Genomic DNA, 23559 nt, shown 5'->3' on the forward strand with positions numbered 1-23559 from the left:
GACCAAAAGAATAAAAATAATGATAGCAGTTAACTAATAGGCTTGTTATAAGGGTTAAATAAATTAAAACTTAACTAGTGCTTAAATAATGGCTAAGAAAAATTGTAAGAGGTAACATTCTTACCACATATACAGATATCAAAGTAGAAACATAAGAAATATGAAAAAGCAAGGAAACATGCCACCTCCAAAGGAATACAATAATTATCTAGTTGTAGATGCTCCAAAAAAGGAAGTCTATGACATGCCTGAAAAGAAATTCAAAATGATGATCTTAAGGAAGCTCACTGAGATGTGAGAGAATAAGAATAGACAGTTCAACAAAGAGGGAAAATAGTTCATGATCTGAATGAGAAATTCAATAAAGAGAATGATATCGCAGAAAAGGACCAAATAGGCTTGGCACCTGTAGCTCAGTGAGTAGGGCGGCAGCCACATATACTGAGGCTGGCAGTTTCGAGCCTGGCCCAGGCTTGCTAAACAATGACAACTGTAGTCCCAGCTACTGGGGAGGCTGAGACAAGAGAATCGCTTGAGGCCAAGAATTTGAGGTTGCTATCAGCTACGGTGCCATGGCACTCTATGGAGGGCAATATAGTGAGACTCTGTCTCAAATAAAGGACCAAATAGAAATTTTGAAATTGAAGAATTCAGTGAATGGAACAAAAAATATAGTAGAGCTGGGTGCAGTGGTCCATGCCTGTAATCTCAGCTACTGAAGTGTGAGGACCATGTGAGCCCAAGAGTTTGAGACTATAGTTGAAAGAAAATATTACCATGAGAATGTGACCACCTCTCACTCCCTACCATAGGAATGTGACCTTTTGTAACTGTTCCAGGAGATAGCCCCAGGAGCTGCAGCAAATGTTTACTATTAAGCAAATATTTGACTGTTAGTCTTGTCTTAAGACAGTTGAATAATGAACCAGAGTTCTTCTTATCTGGAGAGCCCCTGCTATGTCTACTCCCCCCCCTACTTTATGGTTAGAGCCCCTGCTATGTCTGCTATTCCTGCCTACTTTGTAGTTTTTGCCTTTATAAGCTTGTAAAAACTGCTGTGCAGGGCTTGACTCCTCGGCTTCTAAAAGAGTTGTGGGTCAAGCCCCGGCATGCAGGAATAAAAATCCTCTTGCGTTTTTGCATCAAGTGCCGTCTCTTGCGGTTGATTGGGGTGGTCAGAGCTCCGGGCAGAGTGGGGGGTTCTGCCCCAAGTCTTTCATAGTGAGCTATGATCATGCCATTGCATCCCAGCCTGAGTGACAGAGTGAGATCCAATCTTAAAAAACAAAAACAAAACAATAGAGAGCTTCAAAAATAAACTTGAACAAGTGGAAGAAAGAATTTCTAAACTTAAAGACAGGACTTCTGAAATAACCTAGTCAGATTAAAAAAATAAAAAATATTAAAAAGAGGGCGGCACCTGTGGAATTTAAGAAGGGATGAGGAAAGGCTTATAAAACCCATTTAATAAAAAAAATTAGCTTGAAATTTCCCAAGTCCTATAAGAGAGATGACTTATAGGAAGATCCAGGAAGCTCAAAGTTTTTAAATAGATTAAACCCCAAAGGTTCTCTTTGAGACACGTAATACTCGAACTGTCAAAAGTCAAAGATAAAGAGGAATTCTAAAAACAATGAAACAAAAGTGTCATGTCACATTTAAGAGAATCCCCATTGGACTAACAGCAGATTTTTCAGCAGAAACTTTACAAGACAGTGGAGAACGAAATAATATATTCAAAGTATTGAAAAAAACAAAAACAAAAAAACAACCCTGGTAGCCAAGAACACTATACCCAGCACAGTTATTCAGAACTGAGGGAGGAATAAAGTCCTTCCCAGGCAAGCAAAACCTGAGGGATTGGTCTTATAAGAAATACTTAAGGGAGTCCTATATCTAGAAGCAAAAGGACGATAACTAGCAACATAAAAGTTTAAAACTCACTGATAGAGCACATAGATACACAATTGAGAAACAAAAAAGAATCAAACCTTATTGCAATAGAAAACTACCAAATCATAAAGATAAGCATTAAGATAAGAAGACACAGGAACAAAAAATATACAAAACAACCAGAAAACAATTAACAACAAGACAGAAGTAAGTCTTCCTTTATCAATAACAACAGATTAAATTCCTCAATGAAAAGACGAATGAATGAATGTGTGCAATTGTTAGGCATGTTGAAGATTCTGTTGCATACTAATGTCTCCATTGTTGTACTTTCACAATATTGTCCAGTTTCAATACCACTTCAAAATGATCTTGCACTCTTCAAATAACAACTGTGCTTCCACCATTTTCTTTGCCTGTCCTGCCTGTAGCATGGTGACCCTAGTATTCATTTGATTAATGCCATCTTTTGAGTGAATGCTGTATTACTACTATAATGTGAATACCACATTGCTACTGTAATTCAATTCAAATTTGGATAGTAATACATAGGCAACATCTCTCAAAATGTGTATTTCTTTTTGGCACCCCCTGTATTTCAAAAAAGTGAATGGGAGAGAATTCTTCCAAACTCATTCTGTGAGCCTAGAATTATCCTGATGCACAACCCAGAAAAGTATGCAATAGGAAAAAACTACAGGCTGATATCCCTGATAAGCATAGATGCACAGATGCTCAACAAAATGCTAGCAAACCAAATCCAATAGCAAATTAAACATATTATACGATATGATGAAGTGAGATTTATCCCTGGGATATAAGGATGGTTCAACATACACAAAAGTGATACATCACATCAACAGAATGAAGAACAAAACCCATATGATCATCTCAAAATATGCAGAAAAAGTGTTTGATAAAATATAACATTGCTTCATGATAAAAACTTTCAACAAATTAGGTATAAAAGGAACACCTCAACACAATAAAAAAATGTACAACAAATCCATAGCTAGTATTATAAGGAACAGGGAGATTTTTTTTTTTTTTTTAAGACAGGGTCTCACTACCCTGCACTTGGTAGAGTGCTGTGGCATCACAGCTCATAGCAACCTCAAATTCTTTTTTTTTTTTTTTTTGCAGTTTCTTCCGGGGCTGGGTTTGAACCCACCACATCCAGCATATGGGGTTGGCGCCCTACTCCTTTGAGCCACAGGTGCCACCTGCAATCTCAAATTCTTGGGCTTAAGCTATTCTCTTGCCTGAGCCTCTCAAGTAGCTGGGACTACAGAAACTTGCCACAATGCCTGGCTATTTTTTGGTTGTAGTTATCTGTGTTGTTTGCCAGGCCTGGGCTGGGTTCGAACCGGACAACTCTGGTGTATGTGGCTGGTGCCCTAGCTGCTGAGCTGCAGGAGCCAAGCTTTTTTTTTTTTTTTGAGATAGAATCTCACTTTGTCACCCTTGGTGGAGTGCTGTGATGTCATATCTCACAGCAACCTCAAACTCTTGGATTCAAGCGATTCTCTTGCCTCAGTCTTCCAAGTGGCTGGGGCTACAGGCATCCACCACAACGCCCAGCTATTTTTAGAGATGGGATCTCACTCTTGCTCAGGCTAGTCTCGAACCTGTGAGCTCAGGCAATCCACCTGCCTCGGCCTCACGAAGTGCTGGGATTACAGGCATGCACCACTGTGCCTGGTTGAACAGGGAAATTTGAAAGCTTTTCCTCTAAGAACTGTAACAAGATAAGGATTACCACTCTCATGACCCTTATTCATCATGGAATAAGGAAGTTCTCGTCCTGGAAGTTCTAGTCATCACAATTAGACAAGAGAGAAAAATAAAGGACATCCAAATTGGAAAGGGGCAAGTCAAATTGTCCCTGTTCACAGATGACATGATTTTATATGTATATTTTATATATATTATAAATATATAATTATATATAAAATACACACACCCCTAAGAATCCACCAAAACAACCTCTTAGAACTCATAAGTGAATTCAGTAAAGCTGCAGTGTACAAAATTGACATAAAAAAATCAGTACTTTTTCTATACACCAATAACAAACTAGCAGAAAAAGAACTCAAGACAGCAATCACATTTACAGTAGCTATAAAAAATAATAAAATACCTAGGAATAAATTTAACCAAGGAGGTGAAAGATCTCTACAATAAAAACTATAAAACATTGACAAAAGAAACAAAAGAGCACACACACAAGCATGGAGCCACATGTGCGTGTGTTTATAATGTCAGCCACTCATGAGGTTGAGGTAGGAGGATCCTTTGAGCTCAGGGGTTGGAGAATGCAGTGAATTAAGATTAAGCCACTGCACTCCAGTCTGGGTGGCAGAGCAAGATTCTGTCTCTTTTTTTTTGGCCGGGGCTGGGTTTGAACCCTCCACCTCTGGCATATGGGACTGGATTCTGTCTCTTTAAAAAAAAAAAAAAAAAGGGGAGGCTCAGGGGCTCACACCTATAATCCTAGCGCTCTGGGAGCCTGAGGCAGTGGATCCGTGAGCTCAAGAGTTCTTAGATGAGCTTGCACAAAGCAAGACCCATTTCTACTACAAACAGAAAAACTAGCAGGGCATGGTGGCATGCCCTGTAGTGAGGAGCCCAGCTACTTGTGAAGCTGAGGCCAGGGGATTGCCTGAGCCCAAGAGTTTGAGGTTGCTGTGAGCTACAATAACACAGCATTCTACCCAGGGTGACAGAGTGAGACTGAAAAAAAAAAAAAAATCACACACACACATAAAAGAAAAGACATTCTATGTTTATGGATTAGAAGAATTAAAATATTCATACTACCCAAGGCAATCTCTAGATCCAGTGAAAAATCTTATCAGAATATCAATGACATTCTTCACAGAAATAGAGAAACAATCCAAAACTTTGTGTGGAACCACAAAATACTCTGAATAGCTGAAACAATCCTGAACAAACTAAAAACAACAATAGCAACAAAACAAAACCAAAGAAGTCCGAACTGAAAGCATCAATCTACCTGACTTCACAGTATAGTACAAAGCTATATTAGCCCAAACAACTAGTATTGGCATAAAAACAGACACAGATACCAATGGAACCGAATAGAGAACCCAGAATTAAATTCGTCCTACCTCAACCTAATGAGTAGCTGGCATGGATTCTTTCTTTTCTTCTTTCATATTTCTTTCTTTCATTGGAGTCTCACTCTGTTGTCCAGGCTAGAGTGCAATGGCATTTTCGTAGCTCACTGCAATCTCAAATTCCTAGGCTCAAGGGATCTTCCTACCTCAGCTTCCTGAGTAGCTGCAGCTACAGATGTGTGCCACCACACCTGGCTAATAATACATCTAATGAATTTTATTTTTCTTTTTTTTTTTTGAGATAGAATCTCACTTTGTTGCCCTTGGTAGAGTGCCATGGCTCCATAACTCACAGCAACCTCAAACCTTTGGGCTAAAATGATTCTCTTGCCTCAGCCTCATGAGTAGCAGAGACTACTGGCACCTGCCACAATGTCTGGCCATTTTTAGAGACAGGATCTTGCTCTTGCTCAGGTTGAACCCATGTGCCCAGGAAATCCACCCTCCTTGGCCTCCCAGAGTGCTGGGATTATAGGCGTGAGCCACTGTGCCCGGCCTTCACCTAATTGATTTTTGACAAAGGCACCAAGAACATACATTGGGGAAGGATAGTGTCTTTGATAAATTATGCTGGGAAAACTGTAAATCCCATATGCAGTATATATTGTATACTATATCTGTATGCAAAATAATAAAACTGGACCCCCCCCATCTCTCAGCATATAGAAAATCAACTCAGGGTGGATTAAAGACTTAAATGTGAAGTCCAAAGCTATGAAATTATTGGGAGAAAACATAGGATAAATTCTTCAGGACATAAGTCTGGGTGAAGATTTTATGGATAAGATCTCGAAAGCACAGGCAAATAGAGACAAATGGAATTATATCAAATTAAAAGGCTTCTGCTTAGCAAAGGAAACTATCAGCAAAGTGAAGAAACAACCTATTGAAAGGGAGAAAATTTCTGCAAATTATTCAACCAATAAGGGAGTGTCATTTAGAATACATAAGGAATTCAACAGGAAAACAAAACCTCATAATTTGATTTTAAAAAGGCAAATGATCTGAATAGACATTTCTCAAAAGAAGACGTAAAATGGTCAACAGTATATGAAAAAGTACTAAACATCAGTAAACATCAGGGAAATGCAAATTAAAACCACAATGAGAAAGTTGGTGATGATGGTTGCACAGGGCGGAAGAAGCAGTGTGGGTGGAGGCAGCAGTGGGGCTGGCATGGTCCCCACTCAGACAGGCAGTAGCCGTGGTGAGTGGAAGTGTTGGATAGTGGAAGATTGATAGTAAGATTTTAAAAATGGACAAGTGGGATGGATCAGCTGTGAAAAATGCTTTGGATGATTCTGCCAAAAAGATCCTTCCGGAAAAGTACAAATATGTGGAGAATTTTGGTCTAACTGATGTCTGCGTCATCATCTGTATGATTTCCTGTTTCTTTGCCACAGTGGCTTTGATTTGGGATTATGTACCTCTGTTTTCAGAGTCTAAGTCTGTTTTGGCTTTGCTCATCATATCCTGTTTTATGACGATGGGATTCTGACCATTTATGTTATATCTCATTTGAGGAGAGAGTAGGAGAGAGTCTTTCTCATGGCCCACAGGAAAGATCCTAACAGGGCTGGATCCCGATAACATCTGGCAACTCTCCTCCAATCTTGAAACATTCAACAGCAAATACACCCTGAAGCTGACCCTCACCTGTGGAGAACAAAGCAGCAGTCAGAGGCAGAATCCACCAAATCCTTTGCTGAGTTTTTTTTTTTTTTTTTTTTGAGGGAGGATAGTATGCAGTGCTGTCCAGTTCACTGTAACCTCAAACCGCTTGTCTCAAGTAATCTTGCACCCCCAAGTAGCTGGGACTACAGGCCTCCACCACGAAGACTGGCTATTTTTTTTTATTTTTAGTAGAGATGGGGTCCTGCTCTTACTCAGATGGTCTCCTAACCAACTCCTGCCCAACTTCTGACCACTTCCTGACCTCAAGCAATCTTCCTGCCTCAGCCTCCCAGAATGCTAGGATTGCATGTGTGAACCACCACACACAGCCACAGTTGCCAAGTCTTTTCACCACAGAGGGACATTGGTTATCCAGGCTCCATGACAGTCTCACCACAGGAAAAAAAAATAGCTAATTATAAAAGTAGTCCTCTTTCTGCTGGATTATGCTGAATTACTTGGTGGGTGGGGGGGAAGAAATAGCGAACTTAAAATGGATAGAATAAGAAATGTTAAAAATATCTGTTTCGACTGAAATTTTAGTCTATTCTGGATAAAAAGGATTCTTTAACACACAGATGAGAAGTTGTAGCTCTGGTGTTTAGCTGTAGCCTCTTTGGTCTGCTGATTGTGTTGTTTGATTTACTTTTCTGGAAAAGCATGTTTGCTAAATGCTGTTCAGAGGTTTTCCTTTGTAGCTAGCAGCACTTTGTACAGTATAGCTCTGTGCCATGCAGCATTTGAACACTCAATTTTAAAACAATGATTAACCTATTGCTTACTCTGTGTCAATATTTCAACAACTATTTCCCTGAAGAATTCAAGATACAACTTCTTTTGTATGACAGCTTTCCTTCACACACCATTTTTATTTTTTTTTGAGACAGAGTCTTACTATGTCACCCTTGATAGAGTGCTGTGGCATCACAGCTCACAGCAACCTCCAACTCTTGGGCTTAAGTAATTCTCTTGCCTCAGCCTCCTAAGTAGCTGGGACTATAGGCACCAACCACAATGCCTGGGTATTTTATGTTGCAGTTGTCACTGTTGTTCAGCTGACCTGGGCTGGGTTTGAACCCACCAGCCTCAGTGCATGTGGCTGGTGCCATAACCACTGTGCTACTAGCCCTGAGCCCTTTTTTTTGTTTAAATTGAGACAGAGTTTCACTTTGTTGCCCTTGGTAGAGTGCCGTGGCGTCATAGCTCACAGTAAGCTCAAACTCTTGGGCTCAAGTGATTCTCTTGCCTCAGCCTCCCAAGTAGCTGGGACTACAGGTGTCTGCCACAATGCCTGGCTATTTTTTGTTTGTTTGTTTGTTTTGTTTTGTTTAGCAAGCCCAGGCTGGGTTCAAACCCACCAGCCCTGGAGTATGCGGCTGGCTCCCTAACCACTGAACTATCGGTACCCCCACACACCTTTTTTGTGGGTGCGTATATATCTGACTTGTGGAGAATTAAAAAAAAAAAAAACACAGCTTTTTAATTTGTTTAAAACAGATCTTCTGCCTATTATATTTCATGCTTTTCACCAATTAACAAAACCAATGGCATTTTTAGTTTTACACTGTATTATCTGTTTCCAATACATTCCTGTTGATTTGTACCCTGCCATTTTCTAAATTTTTTTTTCAATAAAAGGAAAGAAGATCTGATAAAAATAAAACCACAATGAGATACCATCTCACCCTAGTTAGAATCGCTATTTTCAAAAAAGACAAAAACAGAAAAACAAAAAAGAAATGCTGGTAAGAATACTGAGAAAAAGAAATTCTTATGTATTGTTGGTGGCGATGTGAATTAGCACATCCACTATGGACAACAGTACAGAAGATTTTCAAAAAACTAAAAAAGGAATTACCATATGATTCAGCAAATCTATTACTGGGTATATATCCAAAGGAAAGGAAATCAGTGTGTCCAAGAGATATCTGCACTCCCATGTTTATTGCAGCATTATTTACAATAGCCAAGATACGGAAACAACCTAAGTATCTCTCAATAGACAAATGGGTAAAGAAAATGTGCCAGTATATACAGAACAGAATATGGTTCAGCCATAAAAAGGAATGCAATCCTGCCATTCACAGCAACACGGATGAGCCTGGAGAACATTATGTTAACTGAGATAAGGTAGGCAGAGAAGGGCAAATCCCACGTGATCTCATTCATAGGGAATCTGAAACAGTTGATCTTGTAAAAGTAGAAAGTAGAATAATGGTTACCACAAGCTGGGGAGGAAGTGAGGAGGAAGAGAAGAAGGAGTGGGGAAAGGTTAGTTCCTAGCCACAAAGCTACGATTAGATAGGAGGAACACATTCTAGTGTTCTATGGTAGGGGGATAGAGTTGACAAAAATTTATTGTAGATTTGTAATATAGCCTGAAGTCCGGTAGGGTGATGTGTCCAGCTTTATTTTTCTTACTAAGAATAGCCTTGTCTATACAGGGTTTTCTCTGGTTCCATACAAAACAAAACTATTTTTTCCAGTTCTTCAACATATGATGTTGGTATTTTAATGGGGATCACATTGAATCTGTTGATTGCTTTGGGTAGAATAGACATTTTCACAATATTGTTTCTTCCCAGCCAAGAGCCTGGTATGTTCTTCCATTTGTTAATGTCTTCTAGTTTTTCTTCTCTGAGGGTTTCATAATTCTCTACCCAGATGAAAAAAAACATCATTTTATCCTAAGGACATTTGCACTAGACTGTTATCACAGCTCAATTTACAATTGCCAAAATTGGAAACAACCTAAATACCCACCAACATAGGAATGGATTAACAAGCTATAGTATAAGTACTCAATGGAATACTATGCAGCGATAAAAAGACGGAGACTTTACATCTTTTTTTATTAACCTGAATAGAGATGAAACACATTCCTCTTAGTAACATATCACAAGAATAGAGAAGCAAGAATTCAATGTATGCAATTCTAATATGAAGCCAGTAGACAACCTAATACATACCCACATCAGAGAAAAACTCCAAGCAATTCAAAGTGGGAGGTGGGGGAACAAGGGATCAGGGAGAGGGATGGGAGGTTACTGTATATGGCACACCTCTTGGGGGTGGAACACAACTATAATAGGGACTTTACCTAAGAAATGCAAACAGTGGATCCTAATTCTTTGTGTCTTCTATGAACCTGAACCAAAAATTAAAAAAATAACAATTTATTGTATATTTTTAATTACCTAGAAGAGGATTTTGAATATTGCCAGCATAAAGAAATGATAAATGTTTAAGGTGATGGTTCTGCTAGGTATCCTGATTTGATCATTACTCATGATATATAATGTATTTTTTTTTTATTAAATCATAGCTGTGCACATTAGTATGATCATGGGGCACCATAAACTTGGTTCATAGACCGTTTGACACATTTTCATCACACTAGTTAACATAGCTTTCCTGGCATTTTCTTAGTTATTTTGCCAAGACCCTTACATACCACATTTACTAAGATTCACATATACCCTTGTAAGATGCACCGCAGGTGTAATCCCATTAATCCCCCTCCCTCCACCTACCTCCCCCCTCCCTCCCCTCCCTTTCCCCCTTCTCCCTATTCCTAGGTTGTAACTGGGTTATAGCTTTCATGTGAAGGTCCTACATTAGTTTCATAATAAGGGTGAGTACATTGGGTACTTTTTCTTCCATTCTTGAGACACTTTACTAAGAAGAATAAGTTCCAGCTCCATCCATGTAAACATGAAAGAGGTAAAGTCTCCATCTTTCTTTAAGGCTGCATAATATTCCATGGTGTACATATACCACAATTTATTAATCCATTCGTGGATTGATGGGCCCTTGGGCTTTTTCCATGACTTAGCAATTATGAATAGGGCTGCAATAAATATTCTAATACAAATATCTTTGTTATGATGTGGTTTTTGGTCTTTTGGGTATATGCCCAGTAGAGGGATTACAGGATTGAATGGCAGATCTATTTTTAGATCTCTAAGTGTTCTCTATATCTCTTTCCAAAAGGAATGTATTAATTTGCATTCCCACCAGCAGTGCAAAAGTGTTCCCTTTTCTCCACATCCGCGCCAACATCTCTGGTCTTGGGATTTTGTGATGTAGGCTAGTCTCACTGGAGTTAGATGATATCTCAAAGTAGTTTTGATTTGCATTTCTCTGATGATTAAGGATGATGAGCATTTTTTCATGTCTGAAGTCTGTGCGCCTGTCTTCTTCAGAGAAGTTTCTTTTCAAGTCCCTTGCCCAGCCTGTGATGAGATCCCTTGTTCTTTTCTTGCTAATGCGTCTGAGTTCTCTGTGGATTCTGGTTATTAAACCTTTGTTGGAGACATAACCTGCAAATATCGTCTCCCATTCTGAGGGCTGTTTGCTTGCTTTACTTGCTGTGTTCTTGGCTGTGCAGAAGCTTTTTAGTTTGATTAAGTCCCAATAGTGTATTTTTGAAGCAGCTTCAATTGCCTGGGGGGGGGGGTCCTTCTCATAAAAAACTCGCCCAACCCAATTTCTTCAAGGGTTTTCCCTGCACTCTCTTCTAGTATTTTTATAGTTTCATGTCTTAGGTTTAAATCTTTAATCCAGTGAGAGTCTATCTTGGTTAATGGTGAAAGGTGTGGGTCCATTTTCAGTCTTCTACAGGTTGCCAGCCAGTTCACCCAGCACCATTTGTTAAATAGGGAATCTTTTCCCCATTGAATGTTTTTAATTGGCTTGTCAAAGATTAAATAACGGTAAGTAGCTGGATTCACCTCTTGGTTCTCTATTCTGTTCCAGACATCTACTTCTCTGTTTTTGTGCCAGTACCATGCTGTTTTGGTCACTATTGATTTGTAGTATAGTCTGAGGTCTGGTAGCGTGATTCCTCCTGCTTTGTTTTTATTTTTGAGTAATGTCTTGGCTATTTGAGGTTTTTTCTGATTCCATATAAAACGAAGGATTGTTTTTTCAAGATCTTTAAAGTACGACAGTGGAGCTTTAATGGGGATTGCGTTGAAATTATATATTGCTTTGGGTAGTATGGACATTTTAATAATGTTGATTCTTCCCAAACATGAGCATGGTATATTTTTCCATTTGTTAACATTCTCAGCTATCTTTTTTCTTAGAGTTTCATAGTTCTCTTTATATAGATCTTTCACGTCCTTTGTTAGATAAACTCCCAAATATTTCATCTTCTTTGGCACTACTGTGAATGGGATAGAGTCCTTAATTGTTTTTTCAACTTGACTATTGTTGGTATATATAAAGGCTACCGATTTATGAATGTTGATTTTGTAACCTGAGATGCTGCTGTATTCCTTGATCACTTCTAAGAGTTTTGTAGTAGAGTCCCTAGTGTTTTCCAGATATACAATCATATCATCTGTGAAGAGCGAAAGTTTGATCTCTTCTGACCCTATGTGGATACCTTTGATTGCCTTTTCTTCCCTAATTATGGTGGCTAAAACTTCCATTGCAATGTTAAAAAGCAATGGAGACAATGGGCAGCCTTGTCTGGTTCCTGATCTGAGTGGAAATGATTCCAATTTAACTCCATTCAATATGATATTGGCTGTGGGTTTGCTGTAGATGGCCTCTATCAGTTTAAGAAATGTCCCTTCTGGGCAGTGCCTGTGGCTCAGTCAGTAGGGCACTGGCCCCATATACTGAGGGTGGCGGGTTCAAACCCGGCCCCGGCCAAACTGCAACAAAAAAATTGCCGGGCATTGTGGTGGGCGCCTGTAGTCCCAGCTACTCGGGAGGCTGAGGCAAGAGAATCGCTTAAGCCCAGGAGTTGGAGGTTGCTGTGAGCTGTGTGATGCCACAGCACTCTATAGAGGTCCATAAAGTGAGACTCTGTCTCAAAAAAAAAAAAAAGAAATGTCCCTTCTATACCAATTTTCTTAAGTGTTCTGATCATGAAGGGATGTTGGATGTTATCAAAAGCTTTTTCTGCATCGATTGAGAGAATCATATGGTCTTTGTTTTTTAATTTGTTTATATGCTGAATTACATTTATAGACTTACGTATATTGAACCAGCCTTGAGACCCTGAGATAAAACTGACTTGGTCATGATGTATGATTTGTTTGATATGTTCCTGGATTCTGTTTGTTAGAATCTTGTTGAATATTTTTGCATCTATATTCATTAGTGATATTGGTCTATAATTTTCTTTTCTTGTTGGGTCTTTTCCTGGTTTGGGGATCAGGGTGATGTTTGCTTCATAGAATGTGCTGGGTAGTCTTCCTTCTTTTTCTACCTTTTGGAACAGGTTGAGTAATATAGGTACTAATTCCTCTTTAAAGGTTTGGTAGAATTCTGATGTAAAACCATCTGGTCCTGGGCTTTTCTTTTTGGGGAGATTTTGTATGGTTGATGTTATTTCCGAACTTGATATGGACCTGTTCAACATTTCCACTTGATTTTTGTTAAGTCTTGGAAGGTGACGTGCTTCCAAGTAACAGTCAATTTCCTTCAGATTTTCATATTTCTGAGAGTAAAGTTTCTTGTAATATTCATTAAGGACTTTTTGGATTTCTGAGGAGTCTGTTGTTATTTCGTCTTTGTTATTTCTGATTGATGAGATTAGAGATTTTAATCTTTTTTTTCTGATTAGGTTGGCCAAAGGTTTATCTATTTTGTTGACCTTTTCAAAAAACCAGCTTTTTGATTTATTGATCTGTTGTATTATTCTTTTGTTTTCAATTTCATTTAGTTCTGCTCTGATTTTGGTTATTTCTTTTCTTCTACTGGACTTGGGGTTGGAGTGTTCTTCCATTTCAGTCACTTGAGATGTTCCATTAAGTTGCTTACTTCCTCTCTTTCCGTTCTCCTGAGGAAGGCTTGCAGTGCTATAAATTTCCCTCTTAGAACTGCCTTTGTGCTGTCCCAAAGGTTCTGATAGTTTGTGTCTTCATTGTCGTTTTATTCCAAAAATTTGGCAATTTCCTTCTTGATCTCATCTCTGACCCAGCTATCATTCAGCATAAGGTTATTTAACTTCCATGTTTTTGTATGAGTATGCAGATTCCTGTTGTTACTCATCTGAAGTTTTATTCCATGATGGTCCGAGAAGATGCATGGAATAACTTCTATTCCTTTAAATTTACTGAGGTTAGACTTGTGACATAAGATGTGATTGATTTTGGAGTAAGTTCCGTGGGCTGATGAGAAGTATGTGTATCCAGTTTTGTTGGGATGAAATGTTCTATAGATGTCTGCGAAATCTAAATGCTGGATGGTTAGATTTAAATCTAGAATTTCTTTACTCAGCTTTTTGTTGGAGGATTGATCCATCACTGCCAAAGGTGTGTTAAAATCTCCGACTATTATAGAGTTGGAGGAAATCAAGTTGCTCATGTCTGTTAGAGTTTCTCTTATAAATTGAGGTGCATTCTGGTTGGGTGCATAGATATTAATAATTGAAATCTCATCATATTGAATCTTACCCTTAACAAATATGAAGTGATCATTCTTGTCCTTCCTTACTTTTGTTAGTTTAAAGCCTATTGTATCCGCAAATAAAATTGCAACACCTGCTTTTTTCTGGTTACCATTTGCCTGAAATACGGATGACCATCCTTTAACCCTGAGTCTGTATTTGTCTTTTAAGTTAAGATGTGACTCTTGTATGCAACAAATATCTGGCCTGAGTTTTTGTATTCAGTCAGCTAACCTATGTCTGTTTAGAGGGCAGTTTAAGCCATTCACATTAATGGAGAGTATTGATAAGTTTGGTGAAATTTTGGGTATCGAGTTTTTCAAAAGTCCAGTGGACATTTTTAATCCTTTTGCCATTGTGGAAGTTGGAGTTTGATCAGAAGTTTCTGAGTGAGTTTACTTTTGTAGCAGAGGATTGGGTTGGTTATTATGGAGGATAGGTCTGAGAATATCCTGAAGAGCTGGTTTGGTTATGGCAAATTTCTTCAGCATACAAATGTCATTAAAGTATTTAATTTCTCCATCATAAATGAAACTCAGTTTAGCTGGGTACAAGATCCGGGGTTGAAAGTTATTTTGCTTTGGGAGATTAAACGTTGATGACCACCCTCTTCTGGCTTGAAAAGTTTCAGCAGAGAGATCTGCAGTCATTCTAATGTTCTTTCCTTTGAAGGTAATAGTTTTCTTTTGCCTGGCTGCTTTGAGAATTTTCTCCTTCATATTAACTTTAGTGAAGTTAATTATGATATGCCTGAGGGATGTCTTATTGGGGTTGAGTCATGCTGGGGTTCCGAAGCTATCTGCTATCTGAATTTCAGGTTCTCTAGGCATGTCTGGAAAATTCTCTTTCATAATTTCATGCAAAAGGGCCTCTGTGCCCAGTGAGGCCACTTCATCTGTTTCAGGAATTCCTATGAGTCAGATATTTGTCTTCTTCGAGTTATCCCAGAGCTCTCTGAGAGAATGATACGTTTTTGCTCTTCATTTCTCTTCCTCTTTGAGAGTTTGGGAGCGTTCAAAGGCTTTATCTTCCATGTCGGAAATCCTTTCTTCTGCTTGATCCATTCTGTTGCTAAGGGATTCTACTGTATTTTTCATATTTTTGAGGGCTGCAAATTCTTGCTTCAGTGTCTAAGTCTTTGGTGATTTTGTCTTTAAATTCGTTAAATTCTTGAGACAGCTTTTGAATTTCTTCACAAATTCCTAGTTCTATTTTGTTAATCTTGTTTGTCATCCAAATTCTGAATTCGATTTCTGACATCTCAGCCAGTTGTTTGTGAATTGGATCTTCAATTACATCTGCCGTATCTTTCCTTGGGGGGGGGGTTGATCTATTCTGGTTATTCATGTTACCAGAGTTTTTCTGCTGATTCCACCCCTTGATTGTTTTACTTCCTTTGATTTCTCCCCTGGTGTTTTTCAAGGACCTGTACAGTGCTGTGGCCTGAGAAACTGGGGCCTGTTTGGTGTAGAGGGGCTAAGTGGTTCTGTCTTGTTTTCAGCTGGTTTCTATTTGACCCTAGTGAAACAGTTACTCTGGGTTGAAGTCTCAGCTGTGGAGAAATACCAGCAATTAAGTCACCCCACCCATCACAGGCAACAAATGGAAAAGGAAAATCAAACCTTCCTACAATCACACACCCAGGGCACCACCTGGATAGTCCCCAGGTGAGTGGCTCAGTTCAAAAGGTCCAAATCAATTGTCTCAGTCAGCATCTGCCTCGGGTGGGAGAGTTCAAGAGGTCCCTAGGAGCTGATCACAGGGGTCTGGTGACTGCTCTAATATGGCTTGCTCCAGTGCTGCGTGGAGTCAGGAGGAGCCACCCAGGAAATAGATCAGTCTGGGAAGATTGATGCCTCCTTCACCACCTTGCAGCTCTGTCACACCCAGTCGCTGCTAGCCCCACAGGGCTGTGACCCAGTCATTTGTCTGCAGTAACCAGATACTCCAGAGGTTTGCACCTGCCTAAGTCACAGGGTAGTCTGTGTCTGCTCGTCTAGGCTGCTACTCTCTGTCTTTATCCAGCAGGGGGTGGTGTGGCCTGTCAACCTCGGGCACTTGATGGAGGCTGGAGGTGTTCACTCAGTTCCAGCCCCACCCTTAGTTTATGTTACTGGGTGAACGGAACAACCCTGTGGGAGTTTGTTTCTGACCCTGCTAGATTCCTCTGCAGAGGAGAGGCTGATTTGAGTTCCCAGACCCTGTGCCTCAGGCCCTGTCTTTAGTCCTGCGGGTTTGTATTTGCAGCATGATTAGTTGTCATCTGTAGCCTCTTGGCCTCCTTTGTCTATAGGCTGGTGATCCCCTGAGGGCCAGGTGCGTCTTAGGCTCAGTAAAGCGGTCCTCTGGATCAGTCCCACCCTGGGAGTTTCCTGGCTCTGCAGGTGTGTTTTCTAGTCCCCGTGTTCCACCCAGGTCAGTGCCGCCTCAGGCAAACACTTTACTCACGGGGACTGTGTTTCAGTCCCAGGTCTGTTCCATGGTGATTGCCATCTGAGAAGATGCTCGGCCTCATCTGGTTGCCCAGGAAGACAGGAGGAGAGGCTATGGGATATCTGGGGGTGGGCCTTGCTATTGCTGAAGACGACTGTTGCTCTGCACCTCAGGGCACCACCGCTCCAGTGTGATTCCCTCTTAGCTGACCGTCGTCTTCTCACTCCTTTGCTGCAGAGTCAGCACTGGCCAGCTGCAGTCCAGGTCCTGTCTATACCTTTCGAGAGTTCACCGAAGAATCTGGACTCCTGGGGGGGGGCAGGTCTCCAGATCATGGAGTGAGAGTGGAGGGGAGTGCTAGGAGCTCAGAGTTGCAGGTCGTAACACCAAGCTCATTGAGACCACATGAACAAATAAACAGATACAAAGGTTACCAGGCACACGGGCCCATAGATACAGAGACAGACGGAAACACATAGACATACAGGCAATAGCCACGACAACTGCAATATAAGAACAACTGCAATAAAAATAGTGATAATCATAAAATAATTGAAAGAAAGGAAAAAAAGAGAGAAAAAAGTGGTGTTAGTAGAAATGTTAAAAGAGAAGAAAGAAGAAATTAAAATTAGAAAACATAGAAATAAAAAATATATCTATATAAAAAGTAATAATAAAAAATTATCAAAATCTCCTCCAAGAAAATTGTGAGGAAAAAACAGACCAAAATAAAACAAAACAAAAAAAAGAAAACCAAAAAACAAAACAAAACAAAACAAAACAAAGGCACCAACTACAAAAATATTCTTGAGTGTAGAAATATACCTATATATATCTATATGTCTGCTGTAAGGATCAAATTTCATAGGAATATATTCATACTGCAATATACTTTCTGGACACCAGGTGGCGCTGTGAGTGGTTTTTGAGGCTTATACCTGATTTACAGTTTATACTGTTACCATGGTAACCATCTTCCATGGCTGATTGCCATTTTGGAATTTCTGTAAAAGTTTGTCGCCTAAGAATTGTGTAACCTCGGCTGTTCTTTTCCAGACAGCACTTGCGACCGACCTTCCCACTCAGTGCAGGTGTCCACGGTTCTTAAGTCTTTCCACTCTGTTCCCAGGTTCTCCTGCAAACTGGCGACTGCAATCAGCTGTAGGGGGAGTGGTGCTGAGTTTGCGCGGTGGCTGGTGGGTTTGCGGTTTTAGCTGCTGTAGCTGGTTCCCGGGGCTGAAGCTGAGTTCGCGGCTTTAGCAGCTGAAGCTGGGTCGTGGCTTCAGTAGCTGTAGCCGGTTCTCGTGGTTGGAGCGTTTGGGGAACTTATTCTGAGTTTTATGGTTCAGAGTTTCCCTTTTGGATTGGCACCCGCCAGTTCGTTGTGCAGCCTGAACTGCCAGCCCCCTCCAACACCTGGGGGAAAGGTGCCTGCCCTTTTGGGTAGTTCAAAATGTCCCTTCCCTTCAATTGTCCAACAGTTTGCCCAGCTCCCTGTGGTTTTGAGTGGCTCTCCTTTCGGATGCCTCCCTCAGTTCAGGAATAAATATTTGTCAATTGGGTTTTATCAGAGTTTACAAGCTGACCTCCGTAGGGGAGGGGCCTGTTGGCCGGCACGGCTGAGCAGGGAAGAATCTCTACAACAGAGACTGTGGTTTTAAATTACCCCTCATATATAGCAATCTGCCAGTTCGCTGGGCGTCTCCAGCTGTCTGTCCACTCCAATAATCCACATACAGGGAGGGTCCAGACCCCCTTTCCTCTCACCTGACAGCTTGGGAGAGGTGGGCTACACATCCGTCCTGTCCGCCATCATGCTCTGCCCCCCCTGATATAATGTATTTTGATATCAAAATATCACACCATACTCCATAAATATATACAATTACTTTGTCTCAATTCAAATAATATGAAGTGACTAAAAATAAGAGATTTTAAAGCACTTACTCAAAGTGACTTGAAAGGTACAGTATGCATGGATATCATCTTCGTGAATGAGAGATGATTTAAGCCTAGAGTGGTGGTTCCACCAGAAGATTTACAAACAAGGAGGGCTTTGTGTTCTTTCTGGAAGGCTCCTCCACATACCTCTTTCTCCTATAGTTTCTTGAGAATGACATTTTAATCCTTTTCTCTTCATGAGTCACTGTTCATGAATTAATGTGGCCATCTCTCTGTCCAGACACCATACATAACTGCATGTCCTGCTTGAAGTTCTGCTCACCAGCAGGATTTTCCGTAACTATTGTCTTTAGTGACATTGTATTACACCATAATACTGCAGCAATGAATTTCCAGTTTATGCAAGCATTTAGTGTGAAACCATCTATAAACTGATTTTTAGTTAAATGGTCATAAACATTTTTCCATGAGGCCATGGATATATATTGAGGGGAGGCAATGAAGCAGGAATAGGTGTCCCAAGAATCTGCCACAACCTGTTCAAGCAACCAAGTTATGTCTTCATTTCCTTTCTGAGACTAATATATACTATTTCCACTTGGTAATGAATCGTCTGCTGTGTCTGTTCAGCACACAATTTGTGATGCACAGTTCAGTTCCCACGGTCATTTGAGGACTGATGATCAGGCATGTCATCTTTTCAGGACTCAGTAGATCTTCAGGACATGTTTCTCCAAAGAAATTTTATCTATAGAAGAGTGGCTTTACTTCAACACTTTAAATAGCTACATTGTGATTCTTCTTTGCCACTTTCTAGTGGCTCTGAATAGCATTCTGTTTGTGTAAAAGGTAATTGTCATTGGATCTGCTAGGGCATAAGGCCCAAGTGTTTGTTGGAACAGCTTTTTAGGGCTGGATGTGGTGACTTACGCCTCTAATCCTAGCACTCTGGAAGGCCAAGGAGGGTGGATTGCTTGAGTTCACAAGCTTGAGACCAGCCTGAGCTAGAGCCAGACCCCCATCTCTAAAAACTAGCCAAGCATTGTGGCAGGCGCCTGTAGTCCCTGCTACTTGGGAGACTGAAGCAAGAGGATTGCTTGAGCCCAAGAGTTTGAGGTTGCTGTGAGCTATGATACTACCACATTCTACTCAGGGTGACAAAATGAGACTCTGTCTCAAAAAACAAACAAACAGCTTTTTATTTTTTTTGGACAGAGTTTCACTTTGTTGCCTTGGGTAGAGTACTGTAGTGTTATAGCTCACAGCAACCTCAAACTCTTGGGCTCAAGAGATCCTCTTATCTCGGCCTCTGGAGCAGCTAGGACTACAGGCACCTGCCACAATGCTAGGGTATTTTTAGAGACTGTGTCTCGCTCTTGCTCAGGCTGATCTCAAACTCCTGGTCTCAAGCAATGCACCTACCTTGGCCTCCCAAGCTAGGATTACAGGCATGAGACACCACAGCCAGCCTCACAGCTTTTTAATTTTATTCAAGACCTGCTGCAGAACTTTGTGTTACTTATGACCCCATTCATACTGGCAGTACACTCAAATATGTACTTATTGCCTACTAAAGCAAGAGAGACCCCAAACATTTGTCTCCTTTTTCTCTGTGTGAAGTGTAATGTCATCTATCATGCTGAGAGGATCAGTTTCAGACATGGCTTCTTGAATGCAATGAATCATTAAAGCCTTTGGCATTCAGTATGCAGCTAATGATGTGTTATACGTATACTTCTGTATAGCAATACATAGGGACCTCCAGGAACAATTTGGTTTGTCCTGTGGAGTCAGCAGACCTTCATTGTCTTTGCTCAGGTGTCATTCATCAGTTTTTTGGTTCTCTGCCATTGTCTAATCCAGCTGCTAGCAAATTGCAGCCCATAGACCAAATTCATACTGGTACTTATAAATATCAAGCTAAGAAGGGTTTTCATATTTTTAAATGGTTGATTAAAGTCAAATGGTGAATAGTAGGGTGGTGCCTGTGGCTCAAAGGAGTAGGGCACCAGCCCCATATGCCAGAGGTGGCAGGTTCAAATCCAGCCCCTGCCAAAAACTGCAAAAAAAAAATAATGGTGAATAGTATTTCAAGATATATAAGAATTTTTGTGGAATTCTGATTTCACTGTATGTATAAATGAAGTGGTATTAGAACACATACTCATTTGTTCATATATTATCTATGACTATTTTCACACTACAGAGTTGGATCGTTACAATAAAGATTATAGGGTCCACAAAGCCTAAAATATTCAGTATCTAACTCTTTACAGAACATATCAACCTCTGATTTAATTCACAGAGACCTTGATTGTGTAGAAATACCACAGAATATCATGCCAGTCCACTTAATTCATTTTATGATCATCTATAGTCATTCTCCACAATACTTTGCTTTCTGAAGATGCCATATAGGAAAGTTAAATGGATATGTATATATTTGAGACAGAGTCTCAAAAGTTAAATGGATATATATATATTTGAGACAGAGTCTCACTATGTTGCCTGGGGTAGAGTGCCATGGTGTCACAGCTCACAGCAACCTCAAACTCTTTGGCTTAAGCAATTCTCTTGCCTCAGCCTCCCAAGTAGCTGGGACTACAGGCACCCACCACAATGCCTGGCTATTTTTTGGTTGCAGTTGTCATTGTTATTTTAGCAGGCCCTGGGCTGAGCTTGAACCTGCCAGCCTCGGTGTATGTGGCTGGCACCCTACTCCCTGAGCTACAGGTGTCGAGCCGGAAATAGAAGTCTTGCTTGTGCTGAGGCTGGTCTCGAACTTCTTAGCGCAAGGGATCCTCCTGCTTCGACCTCCTAGAGTGCTAGGATTAGAGGGTGTGCTGGGATTTTAAAGATTTGTTATTCTGTCCTTTTTTTTTTTTTAATGGGATCATGTTCATTAACAATTTATGAGTAATTATCACTAATTTAATTTACAAAGTAGTTTTGACCCATGACATTATTCAAACAAATTGGGCAAAGAACTATTTCCTCTAGTTGAGGAAACTTAGAACTAGTTCCTCTAGTTGAAGAAACCTCAACTGGAATTTCTTTTTCCTTTCCTTTTTTTTTTTTTTGAGCTAAATCTCACTTTGTCACCTTTGGTAGAGTGCCATGGCCTCATAGCTCACAGCAACCTTAAACTATTGGGCTCAAGTGATTCTTTTGTCTCAGTCTCCTAGTAGCTGGGACTATAGACACCCTCTACAAGGCCTGGCTATATTTAGAGACCAGGTCTCACTCTTGCTCAGGCTAGTGTTGAACTCCTGAGCTCAAACAATGAACCTGCCTTGGTCTCCCAGAGTGCTAGGATTATAGGCGTGAACCACTGCGCCTGGCTTCTTTTTCCTTTTCTTCTTTCCCTGTCCTAAGTTATATCAAAATTTACTATATTATATTGGCTCGGCAGCTGTAGCTTAGTGGCTAGGGTGCCAGCCACGTACATCAGAGCTGGCTGGTTCGAACCCAGCCCAGGTCTGCCAAACAACAATAACAACTACAATAAAAAAATAGCTGGGCATTGTGGTGGGTTCCTGTAGTCCCAGCTACTTAGGAGGCTGAAGCAAAAGAATCACTTAAGCCCAAGAGTTTGAGGTTGCTGTGAGCTGTGACACCACGGCACTGTACTGAGGCTGACATAGTGAGACTCTGTCCTCCACCAAAAGAAAAAAATTTACTATATTATAAAAGTTTGTGGATGAGGATGCTGAGTTTTTGATTCTATTGTTTACAAATTGGACTCATATAATGTTTGCTGCGGGTGCATGAAAGAATAAAAAGAACCCAGGTACTAGAGTCAAACTGAGGGTCAATATCCCAGCTGATATATGTGATATATCTAGCACCTAGCAAATATTTAGTTAATGTTAGTTTAATTTTCTTTTCTGTATTTTAGAAATTCTCCTGGCATGTTCATGAGATCATCACATTTCCTTGCATCCATTCTTCCAGCCAACATCCCTCTCCCTCCCTAACCAGTAATTCCAACCATAGCCCAAATGATCTTTTCAAAATGAAAATCTGAGTAGCCACTTCTCTGTTTAAAATCCTAAGGCTTACTCTTGCTCTGAAGACACAGACTAAAATTGCCACCTTGCTGCCTAATGATGTATGATCAGTTATGTCGACCTTCTGGACTCATCTCTTGTGAGGCTGCTTTTTTTCATTTTTTCTACTGTAGCCTCTTTGGTCTTCTTCCAGTCCCCGTAATACTTGTTGTGTCTCTCTGCAGTTCACACTGCCTGGAATGTCCACTTATATACACATATATATCCTTTCCCTTGGTTAGTTAGCCCCTTCCTGTTCTTTAGCCCTCAACCCAGAAGAGCCTTCTTTAACCTGATACTCTCTTTCCCTCTCCACAATGTAAGTCAATGGTGTACATTCTCATATGGCCGTGTAATGTCCCTTCACTTTGGGCAGTGCCTGTTGCTCAGTGGGTAGGACACCGGCCCCATATACTGAGGGTGGCGGGTTTGAACATGGCCCCAGCCAAACTGCAACAAAAGAACAACAACAACAAAATAGCCAGGTGTCATGGCAGACACCTGTTTTCCCAGCTACTCAGGAAGCTGAGGCAAGAGAATTGTCTAAGCCCATGAGTTGGAGGTTACTGTGAGCTGTGATGCCATAGCACTCTACCAAGGGCGATAAAGTGAGACTCTGTCTCTAAAAAAAAAAAAAAAAAGGTTCCTTCACTTTGCTCTTTGGAACACTTATCTAAATTGGTAATTAATTGTCATTAAAATCAACGAATTATTTTCTGTCTTTCCCATAAGATTACCTTCCCTGAGAGCCTAAAAATTGTTTACTGAAGTTCTTATAGCCTATCTCAGTGATTGCATATAGCCAGCAGGAAGTAAATATTGCACAATTTAATCTGGAAAACTGTGTGAATGTGTTTGCATGTATAATTTTGTTATTATTTTTTCTCAATAAATGAGGAAACTGAAAATAATTTAAGACCAAAGTCATAGAGCTCATAAATCCGAAGTATCTTACAATTTTTGAAAAGCATACTTGCTTTTAAGGGTATTTAAGATGCATCTTGCTTTTCTTTTTTGTATCGATTATCCATGCATTAAAGTATTTTTTACTATTTTTTGT

The 23559-nt window shown here is 40.3% G+C and overlaps 1 pseudogene; it reads left to right on the top strand.

The window, feature by feature from the left end:
• The first annotated feature begins 6155 nt into the window (after window positions 1-6155).
• LOC128561926 (signal peptidase complex subunit 2-like) overlaps window positions 6156-23559 on the top strand; it is a 78160-nt pseudogene continuing 60756 nt past the window's right edge.

Source organism: Nycticebus coucang, chromosome 12 (assembly GCF_027406575.1).
Source record: "Nycticebus coucang isolate mNycCou1 chromosome 12, mNycCou1.pri, whole genome shotgun sequence".
In the NCBI taxonomy this organism is placed as follows: Eukaryota; Metazoa; Chordata; class Mammalia; order Primates; family Lorisidae; genus Nycticebus; species Nycticebus coucang.